Here is an 11,175-nt window from a genome sequence, read left to right on the forward strand (position 1 = left end):
TTATGGCTTCTGGTTTCCACTATTACCCTCTCCACTTCTATACAATAGAATCTTTCATCTTTTTGTTTTATTTTTGTTTGCTTTAGGGCACATGTGTTTGCTGGGCAGAGACAGAGAGAGAGAGAGAGAGAGAGAGAGAGAAATTGAGAAAGCACCCTCCAAGGCGGATGGCCATGATGCAATCCCTTCTCCTCCATTCTTCTCTTTGGGATTTTAGGCACACATACACACACACCTGGCATGTTTTTCAAGCCTCTGGGCCCAGGAATCAAACCATGCTTTAGTCATGTGGAATCTAGGCACCTTAACCACCACGCCACCAGCTGGCTCCTCTTTTAGCTTTTTAATGAGCAAGAACATATGGTATATATCTTTTAGTTCCTGGTTTGTTTCATTTAGCATTACTTTCTCTAGGTTTGCCCGCGTTGCCTCAGTTGACTGTATTTCCTTTTTATGGCTGAGTAGTAGTATCTTATGTACATATATCACATTTTCTTTATCCGTTCGCTTGTTGTTTGTTATTTAGGTTGACTCTGTGTCTTAATTATTGAACTATCCTGTGGGATACAAATAAAATAGCACTGATTGGCTTGACTGTTATCCCACGGGCAGGGGAAGCTCTGGGTCTCTCCTAGTGTTTCTTCCTTGGTAATATTAGTTAGGGTACATTTAGCTGTAGGTATCAGAAAACTGGACTGATGGAGATTCCAAAGTTAGAGATTAATTGCTCTTATATAGCAAAGAGTCTGGAGGTAGGTGGCTCAACATCAGAGTCAGAGATTTGTGATTCTCTAACTCTGGCTGTCCAATAGGTGGCCAGTAGCCACAGGGAGCTATTGAAATTTAAATTCAGATGAATTAAAATGAAAGGAACATGAAAAAGAATCCAGGGACCAGCAGTTAGCATAATGGCTATGTTGCTGGACTCCCACATAGTTGACTGCAGTTCAAGTCCCAGACCCAGTGGCTTAAACTCATGCCAGGCACGTGTGTGTGCGTGTGTGCCCAAGATCCCAAGAGGAGAATGGAGGAGAAGGGATTGTGGCGTGGCCATCCCCCCTGGGGGGTGATTTCTCACTTTCTGTCTCTGTCTCTCTCTGTCTGTCTGGCGAGCACACGCGCCCTATAGCAAAAATCTCTCCAAAAAAAAAAAAGAATCCAGTCCCTCAGTCTCGCTAGCAACACTTTAGGTAGCTTGTGGCTCTCATTGGGTCAGTGCAGATAAAGAACATTTCCTTCCTTGTCAAAAGTTCTAGTTAGTGGCTAGTCCCAGGATGGCTCCTGCAGTCGTAGGACTAGTGTCCTTGATCAAAGAAAGAAGATAGAAGGAGATCGCGCTATGTGTTTGTTCCTTTTTAGGAAGAAAGAAACACTTCTCCATAATTTCCTAAAAGATTTCTGCCAATGTCCTATCAACCAGAACTGTGTCATGTGGCCCTTTCTAGTTACACGGGAAACTGGGAAAATGAGATTGCTGAAAGGGCTGGACCCTTTGTGGCCCCAAACGGACCTGGGGTTTGGATAGCAAGAAGGGGCCACAGGCTATTGGGCAGGTGATTCTGTGGTGAGGAGAGGCTTTTGTTTTCCTAGTCACCTCTATCCTGAGGCCCTCCCTGTACTCAGTTTATCTTTTCAGTCCACGGGTTTTCCCTGTGTGTACTGATCTGGTCTATCTCACTAAGTTTAGGAGCCTTTCTTTAATGTCCTCCCAAACCAAAAAAGCAAAAACAGAAATAAAAATGCTCATGCAAGGCTTTCGTGGGCAGCACACTTTACTAGAGGTTCAGAGGGAAGATCAATCGCATTAGATTATGTGAATGCAAATCACTGAATGCTCATTCCAGATGTCTGCTCTTAGCCTCTGGCCTGTACCTCCTGTCATGCTGATGTGCCCTCCTGTTTCTCCTCTCACTCCCTCCACCCACCCATTATAAGGATCCCTACCCCCTCAGGAGTCCTGATTCTTCTGTTTAGTAGAGGAATTTAGGCTGGTGTCCTAGCTTCCTTTGCATGTGCAAAGACTCTGCAGTCCTGGGCAATCTTCAAAACTCCTCTAACCCCCATCTCTTTCTCTAGAGAAGTCAGGAAAAGCTATGGAATGTCAGTCTCTTCCTATCTTCCTCCCCACCAGCTCTTTCAGATGAGAGAGCTTTGAATTGATTTTACTTTGAATTGATTTTACTTCTCTCTCATGGAAGTGATATCATCTGGGGACCAGCAGATGGCATGGTGATTAAGGCACTGGACACTCCCACATGGCCGACAACTGTCTGAGTCCCGAGTCCCGAACCTGGTGGCTTGCTTTCTCTTTCTCTCTCTCTCTCCCCCCCTCTGTCTCTCTCTCTGGTCACATTAAAATAAGTGAATGAATAAATAAAATTTAACTTTTCTTAAAAAAAAATGATAGCATCTGTCTTTGGAAGGCAGAAGCAACCACAGTGCCTTTTGATTTTTTTTTTTTAAGAATTATTTTATTTAGCTTTATTTTTCTTTATTTGACCAGAGAAAGTAAGAAAGGAAGCTGCCAGGTCTGGGACTCGAACCTCAGTGAACCATGTGGGAGTACAACACCCTTAACCACCACACCACCTGCCAGCCCCAGTGCCTTTTAATTTTAAATAATATATATTGTTTTAGACAAGATCTGGATGTTTTAGATAGGATCTGGATGTTTTAGACAGAATCTAATTTTGATTTTAAATTATATATATGAAGCTCAGATTACAGGCTTGTCCCTGCATGCCCATCCTCCTCTGTGCCCTCAGCCCGCTGAGTAGCAGTGTCGACCAGTGTGTGCCACCATGGCTGGGGCCTAAATAACATTTTTCTTCTTTTGCCCTCATATATAGCATTTGCACTGTGTAGTTGCACTGTATTGAAGGCTGAAAAAGCAATTAATTAAACATTATGGCAAAGAACCAGGAATGAACAGATTTTCAATGAAATGGAATAAAATAAAATATTCTTAATTCTGGAGGCAGAATGGCCCAGGAGTCAGATCTGAGTACGTCTGACAGTCACAATCACTGGGTGACCTCTTTGGACCTTGGTTTTGCCATGTGGGCCGTGAGAGGGTTGGATCAAGTAGGGATCTCTAACTGTGACCTCAGGCCGAATTCTGCCCTTGGCCTGTCTGGATGTGATCCCTGAGTAAGAGTGTTTCTTATGTTCTCAAAGAGCTTAATAAAAATAGACCAAAGAAGAATATTGGACAGAAACTGTGACAACCAAACCCAGCATGTTTATTTCTTGGCTCCTTATAGAAAACTGTCCTCTGCATTAGATGATCTCTGAGATGTCCCCCACTCTCACGTTCTGAAAATCTAGGATCCTGGTAGCCTAGACAGTCCTGGGTTTTCCTGGGCTCAAATGACAATAGGTTTCCCTCATTTCTGGGGTCTCTTCCTCCCCATGTCTGAGGGGAAATGGGAAGGGCTTGACTAGTCAGGGGCTGGGCTGGAAGCTGTAAGATGGTGACTTTATGGTAAACCCGCTGACGTGGTCCGTGGAGAGACATTTCCCTCCGCAGGTAAGCAGCGGGTACTCACGTCAGATCCTGGAAACAGTGGGGCAGAATGTTCTGGCTTTCCAGTCACAGCCAGGCAGACAGAGCTTCCTGGTGTCATGGAAGGCTGATGGCAGCCTGTCTGTGGGCAGGTGCCGGCAGCTGCGGTTGGCAGGCAGCATTGGCCCCAGGCCCTAGTTCAGATGGGGGCAGGGGTGGGAATAGGCAACTGAGTCACAAGGGAGGCTGAGAAGGAGCTGGGTATGGGATCCGGTCCCCTTGGCCTCTTTCTGTGCTGCCCTGTGGTTGGTGCTGTCCCCTCAGGCTTGCAAAGCCAGCTCTTTAGTTCAGTCTCAGAAGGCACCTGCGTCTTCACCTTTCTTCACTCCCCATGTAACCTTGGGCAAGTCACTTTGTCACTTCATTTCTCCAAGACTCAGTTTTCTCAACAGCAAAATGGTGTGAATGAGTCTTAATCTACAGACCGTCTTGGGTGGTTGGAAAGGCAAAAGGGGGCATTATTTCAAAACTCAGTTACAAGCAGAGAAGACCTCAAAGCCTCAAGTAAAGCTATTTTTAAAAACCTACTGTTTATTGAACACTTACTTTATGCCAGGCACTCGGACAAACCCTTTACATAGGTTACTGAATTCTCACCACGAACCTCTGGATATATATTATCCCTGTTTATGGATGAGGAGACTGGGTCACATATCTTTTCAAAGGGTAGACTTAGGATTCAAACCAGGTGTGGTGCAAAGGATTTTGCTTCTAACCATTGTTCAAGACATGGAAAGAAAGTACCCTTCTGGAATTGATGCTTTTAGGAGGTTCTATGGATACCTGTGTTTTCTAGTTGGTTCTATTCCCTTGGTGGGAATGACCGACATTGCTTGCCAGTGGCCTCATGTTTGCTTTCTCTTAGAATTTTACCTTGGCTTCTGACTAATTTCATGAAGGAAGGCTTCTTTTAAAGCTTTTTTCTTTTAAAAGTTTATTTATTTACTCTACAAATGAGAGAGAGTGAGAGAGAGAGAGAGACCACACCCCCGACAGGGTCTAGGCACCATGATCTACCTCTAGCCTTGACCAGCCTGGATCATTGGCATGTGCATGCCTGGCATACTCAGGGAGGTTCCTGGATGTGAACTAGTAACTTTTCCATGTGGGTCAGCCTGTCAAAGTACTATGTTCTCCCCCTATCCCCTGCACCACCTTCTTGCTCCCCGTTAAAACTCTGGAGTACTAGAGTACTTATACGCCACCTTCTGGCTCCCTATTAAAACTCTGAGCTGGAGTATTTATATTGTTTAGTAACACTAGAGACAATAAAAGAAGACAAATGTTCTCAAGAAATAGACAAAAAAAAATAAAACTCAATTCAAATCAAATAATAGCAACAACAAAACACTATATGTCAGGTTTAAGACAGGATTTTAATGATCTACTTTAGGTGGACTTGGTGCTGTGAGAAGTTTCAGAATCCTTTGAATTTATCTTGCCTTTCCCATGGCTAATTTACACTTTTTTTCTGCCTACATTCTGGTTAGTTGTGAAATAAAAGCATTTTACAATCATAGCTGTCCAGTTCCATCTGAATGATAATTATTCTTTTTTGGAGTCACAGAACGGAGTTTCCAACCACTTTTATTTCCATTATCTTAGCTGAATCTTACAAGAGCCTTCTGAAGTCTGCAAAGCATGGTACCTGTTATCCACAACAGGCAATGAAGGCTCAGGGGAGCTCCAGTGGTTTACCTGGGACCAAACTACCCAGCAAAGACCCACTTTCCAAGACTCACTTTCCCCAGGTGCTTCTTCGGGGAAGCCAGCCTAACTTGACTTCGTGGTGTATGTGAATAGGCAGACGTTGGCTGGCTCTGTGCTTTCATCATGTCTCCTCTTTTAAACTTCACAACAACCCTGAAATGTAGGGACTTTTTATTGCTGTAGTTTGACAGGTGAGAAAACCATGATTTGGGTTGCCACTTTGCCCAAAATCACTCAGCCAGTTAGAGGCACAGACACGATTGGAGGCCCACATTGCCTGACTTCGGAACCCACATGCACACTCTTCTCTATCCTGTCACTGGCACAGACCAGAAGGTTTAAATGATGAGAAGGGGAGGTTACAGGGGACCTTAGTTCTAAAATCCGTTGGAATTTTGCCCAGTCCACTGGAGAACCAGGGAGTGAGTCTAGTGCGTGACTTTCGTGTCTGATGATCAAGATGAGGGTATGTTCAGAAACTTGACCACCTGGAAATAGATTTGTATTAAGGCAGCTAAAAAGATGTTCTAAAAGCGTCAAGCAAGGCTGGTCAGTTTAGGCCACTGATGTGTGTGTACACACAAGGCTGTCTTCTCCCCTTTCTCTTTCTAGCTTAGGATTCAGGAGATAACATTCATGACCTCCTGTATACTTGAGCTCACTGCAAAATGCATGTTTATCTTCCCCGTTTTAAAGAGACGCAATGGAGGCTTAAAGATGTTCAGTGACTTGCCCCAGATCACACAGCTTCAAGAAGTAGAGCTAGGATTTGCACCCAGGTCTCCCTGGCATTGAGCCACTCTGCCTGATGCCTTCGTCAACCATTTCATTCATCGAGGGTCCTTTCTCTTTTAAGTCATATACACTGCCATATTTCTAAGCTGACTTGACCCTGTTCCCAGTTTCTGGGGAAGTCTGAGTTTCTACTTCCTTTTCTCAACAATGGAGATCATGTTTTGCAGACCCCAGAAGGCTCTTGTAAAATTCAGCTCAAACAATGGAAATAAAAGTGGTTAGAAAACGGAGGCATGAGGAAATTCAATTCTTGGAGACCGAGCTGCTGCTCCTGGACATAGGCTCTGTTTGGATCAGCCAGATCCTGTTTTCTGTCCTTGTTCCCTTGTCAGTATCGTGTGTGCCCTGGCAGGCCTTCCCCGAGAAGATTAATGATAGCAACAGCTAGCAAATGGACAACTTCTCACATGCGTGCCCATCCTCCATCTGAACTGGGCAGGCTCAAACATTTCATAGATATTGTCCCTTCAAAGAGGGTTTCTGGGTCTGATCTAAGCTCTGCCAATAATCTTTAGGATCTTGGCTCCAAAACTCCCCTTTTCTGGACCACAGCTTTCCCATCTCAAACCAAGGGGCTCCTGGGAGAGGAAGGGAACAAACTGAAGTCTCTAAGCTTCTGTGCAAAATTCTAAGGTCTTACTTTGTCTTTTCAATTTTGTTCTGTTAAAAGACTTTGTGCAATATCATAACAAAATACCCAACACAAGCACCAAAACAAGAACTCACACAAATCTTTTTTTGGAAGGCGAGCAGGTTGTCTTATAATAGTATGATCTGTGCCCAAATATAATTGATTATTTTCCTCTACACCACTCCCCAAGAAATGGGGAAGACACATTTAATGTTGGAGCTATTACTTCTAAACCAGTATACATCTCCCTCTCACGGCCACGAGCTGAGCTCCTAACAGCACATCAGGAGGAAGACACACATTTTCCACCCAGGGGACTCTATCTATTTCCGTGACCAATCTCATCCCTTTCCCTCTTACAGAGTGCTCAGTTCATGGACAATTTCGAGAGCTTGTTTTAGGGAAAAGCTCATTTTCTACCTGACAGCAGAGTTTTCTTTTTGAATCAGCTTTGAACACTGCAGCCCAGGAAACGAGATTGCTCCCTTTGTTTCATCAAATGGTTTTTTTTCCCTTTCAGTTCTTTCACAAGCATCCCTCTACCCATCTATCACTACCCCGCCCGCCCTTCTGTGCTAACCAGAAGCATGAATCTAAGAGAGTAAGCAAGACATCAAACCTGGAACAGCGCTTCCCAGGCAGGCTGCAAGCAGAGCTGCAAGGCTAGGGGTCTTTGCTTCCTCTCGAGCTCACTTTGTCCCTCAGGGTTGCACAGAGTCTCCTGGCCAGGATGAGAGTGTTTCCTTCATCTTTACAGCATCGTACATCAGCTGCCCCTTGCTTGTGCCCATCTGAGCTCTGGAGGTTTGAAGCCTGAAGGTCTACTTTGTATCTTCAGGGATGTTTTCTTAAGGCAAGGAGATTTGATTGAAAAAAGTGCAGAGTTGACCAAGAATGGCCTGCTGAAGCTGCATTAAAATGACAAACACACTGCTTGTCCCGCCCACAAAGTCTTCCTGGTTTGTGCTAACTGTCTAGAGCCTTGCAGATCAAAAATAAATTAAGCTATTTGGGCCTCAGGAGGCCACAAGGTAACTTGGTAAAATACCCCTTTCACAGTGTTTCTGCTTTGATCAAGAATACTCAGTTGTTCCTCCTAACAGTTGTTTTGTTCTTGTGTAACAAATCACCTCCAAATCTAGTAGCTTAATATAACAATACACATTTGTCATTTTACATAGTGTTTTGTGGTTTAGGGACTTGGGAGCGGATTAGCTGGGCAGGTCTGGCCTTAAGAAGGAATATCCTCAAACTTCAGCAGGGAAGACAGATTTATTGATAAACATGGTAGTTATGACTTGTCTGGTCACCTTATAGCACATGGCCATAAATGTGAGCTGTATTTTGAATTATCCACATCTCCTCCCCAGATTTGTGTGTTCAGTCATGGTGATGGGATTCAGAGGGTGAAGACTTTATCTGATTATAGTGTCAAAGGGAGGGCCTTTGGGTATGATAATTTGGGGCCCACTTGAGTTCTAGTGTGTTTATAAGAGGGGAAAGGAGACCAGAGCAGGCAGAAACTAATAGACGGCCTTTCTGCCCAAGGCCCTGCCTTCCACCTTCTTGTTGCCTCACCAGGAGTTTGTCCCTGGGTCTTGGACTTCATGACCATGAGCTGAATAAACCTTTAGTTTTTTTAATAAATCACCCAATCTCAGGTGTTTCTGTTGATAACATAGTAACACACTAAGACAACATGTTCACTAAAAATTATTAGGAGATTGGGACTGGCAGATGGCGTAATGGCTATGTTGCAGGACTCCCACATGGCCGACCGTGGTTCAAGTCCTAGACCTGGAGATTTGAAACTCACGCCAGGCACATGTGCATGTGTGCCCAAAATCCCGAGAGGAGAATGAAGGAGAAAGGATTGAGGTGTGGCCATTCTTCCTGAAGGGTGATTTCTCTATTTCTGTCTCTCTGTCTCTCTTTCTCTCTGATGAGTGCACATACCCTATAGCAAAAATCTCTCTTAAAAAGTTAGTATGAGATATCTTCAAAAGTAACAGGACATAAAGAATAATGTCAGGTGGGTATACCAATCTATCATAAGAAAAAGGACATTTCCAAGACCGTGGAAGCTCTTGGGTATCCCGTTCTTGTTCCGACCTTCACTGCATCCTCTCTTCACTCAACAGGTGACCAGATCCTGGAATGAGGTCTGTGTCATCCCCAGTAATTTCTCTTATGCCTTTTACTGTAGATGCATGTATGTGAATCTAAGCAGCATATAACATTGCTTTGTAGGCTTTTATATTCCCTAAATTTTGTCCTGCTACATGTATGACATTTTTTCTGCAATTTGCTTTTGTACCCCACATATTTTATATGTCAGTACCCTTGTTCACCCATTTTTCATGCTGTGTGGAATTCTACTGTGTGGAAATACCATAGTTTATTTCTTCTCCTGTTGATGGATACTTGAGTCATGTGTAATTTCTTTCAAATTAATTGCAGGAGCTCTCCCTGCCCAGATTAGCAAGGAGTTCTCAGTCTCACCTTGAGGTTTCATTTGCCTCCACCTTCTGCCAAGATGTTCAGGAATCTTGGTGATTGTCTTAGGCCTAAGGGATCAGTTCTACTCAAGAGTCAAAGTAGTTCATGGCCATGCTTGTTGCTGGACAGTGACATGGTATCACTGCTCAAAGCTTATTGCATGTGATCCTTTGTATCCTTATTCTCTGACATGGTGGCATCCCCAGAAGAATAACTGAGCTCATATGAGCCAAAGAGCAGTGACTAGAGTCTGAGCACAGGGCAGTGCTGATCTCATGCAAGGGTGTGCCCTCAAGGGGGTCACTGCAACAGGGCATAGGCACAGAGACTCCCTGACCAGAGTCCACCAGCCTAGAGAGCACTGATCCAGAACACTTATCAATCAATAAGTGATCAAGATCCAGTCCAACCTTGTAAGGATAGAGGCTGTTACTGGGGTCTTTCAAGGCATAATAGCCTTTGGTGGGTCTGTGTTACCGGTAGAAACAGCTTCATTTTTCAACAACAATCTCTTGGTCTCTATATTTTAGTTTCTCATTTGTAAAGGTGATTTTCCCAAGTTAATGAGGAAAACCATGGTCACTGAGTGTTTAGTTGGAGCAACCTCTTCTCCTAGAGCCCTCAGCTCCATACACACCATCTCTCATTCCCTTGGGGCACAATTTTTGCATGGGCTTCCCCGTTGGGCAATTGCTTAGCCCAGACAACATCTCTAGTGGCAAAAACACTGCTCTTGGGATGAAAAGACCTGGGCTTTAGCCCCCTCCTTCTTCATTCTTGCTTTGTGATCTCCATGCCTTTTAAGCTCTCTGAGCCTCAGGTTCCCCATCTGTAAACACACAGGGAATCATTCCCATCTCCATAGAGCTGCTGTGGAGATGAAATGAGACAATCAGAAGGTAGACTGGGTAGGGCGAGGGTCATTATCTTTGGAGGCAGCACATTTTGTTGTTGACACTTCTGACTTTGATGAGGTCTAAGTCATACCCTGCTGCCCAGAGCCCTCTTGAGCTCTGCTTGGAAGCTTTGTGGAATGACTCTGCACAACCTACGTTGACTTTGAGGTCTCCTAGTGTGTTTAAAACAGCTCCCTCCCCCCAAATCTTATCTTCTCTAGGAAGAAACTTCCCATTTCCTTCAAAAATGATTTATGGCCTACAGTTTCCATAAAACAAAAGAAGATTGCAGAATATAAACTGCTTGCAAAAGTATAAAATGCCACAGAACTCTCAGGTGGATATCAGTGTTCTCAAGACCATTTATCGCTGTCACAGTGGTGAAAATAACCTATGCAGGTGGAGATCACCAATGACTTCTATGTCCCTAATTCCAGGGGATGCCTTTCAGTCCTTATCTGACTTGACTCAGCTTGTCCCACTTTTTCTTTTCCTTCTTCTTCTCCTTCTTTTTTTTTTTTTTTTTTTTTTTTTTTGGCGTGTGTGTGTGTGTGTGTGTGGAGGTTTTTGCCTTGGGGCATGTGTGCTTGCTGGAGAGAGAGACAGAGACAGTGAGAGGGAAAGTGAGAAATCACTCTCCAGTGGGAATGGCCATGCCATAGTCTCTTCTCCTCGGATCTTGGGCATGCATGCACTCATGCCGGTTGTGAGTTTCAAGCCACTGGGTCTGGGACTCGAACCACGATCAGCCATGTGGGAGTCCAGTGATGTAACTGCTATGCCATCTGCTGGCCCTTCTTGTTCCACTTCTTAAAATGTACTCTTCTCTAGGCTCCTTTGACACTCCCTAGTTCCTCCTATTTCACTGGCAGCTTCTTCTCAGCCCCTTTTGCTGTCTCTTCTACTTCAGGGCAGTCCTTCAGTGCTGTGCTCCTCAGTGCTGTCTTAAGACCTCTGTTGACCCTTCTCACACCATCCTGAAGCTCAGCTAAACTCATCTACTCCAATGGCTTCAGCTGCCTTTTTTTTTTTTTTTTTTTTTTTTTTTGAGAATTTTTTTTTTTAGGGGCACCACCACC

The 11,175-nt window shown here is 44.3% G+C and overlaps 1 protein-coding gene across 1 annotated transcript in view; it reads right to left on the bottom strand.

Moving 5' to 3' along the window:
- TEX48 (testis expressed 48) overlaps nt 1-7,569 on the bottom strand; it is a 44,421-nt gene extending 36,852 nt beyond the window's left edge. The window contains exon 1 of the mRNA XM_027769636.1: nt 7,321-7,569. The gene's annotated coding sequence lies outside the window, so the exon portion shown is untranslated. The remainder of the gene's footprint in view (nt 1-7,320) is intronic.
- Nucleotides 7,570-11,175: the final 3,606 nt, after the last annotated feature.

Source organism: Tupaia chinensis, unplaced genomic scaffold (assembly GCF_000334495.1).
Source record: "Tupaia chinensis unplaced genomic scaffold, TupChi_1.0 Scaffold000081_1, whole genome shotgun sequence".
NCBI classification, from domain to species: Eukaryota; Metazoa; Chordata; class Mammalia; order Scandentia; family Tupaiidae; genus Tupaia; species Tupaia belangeri.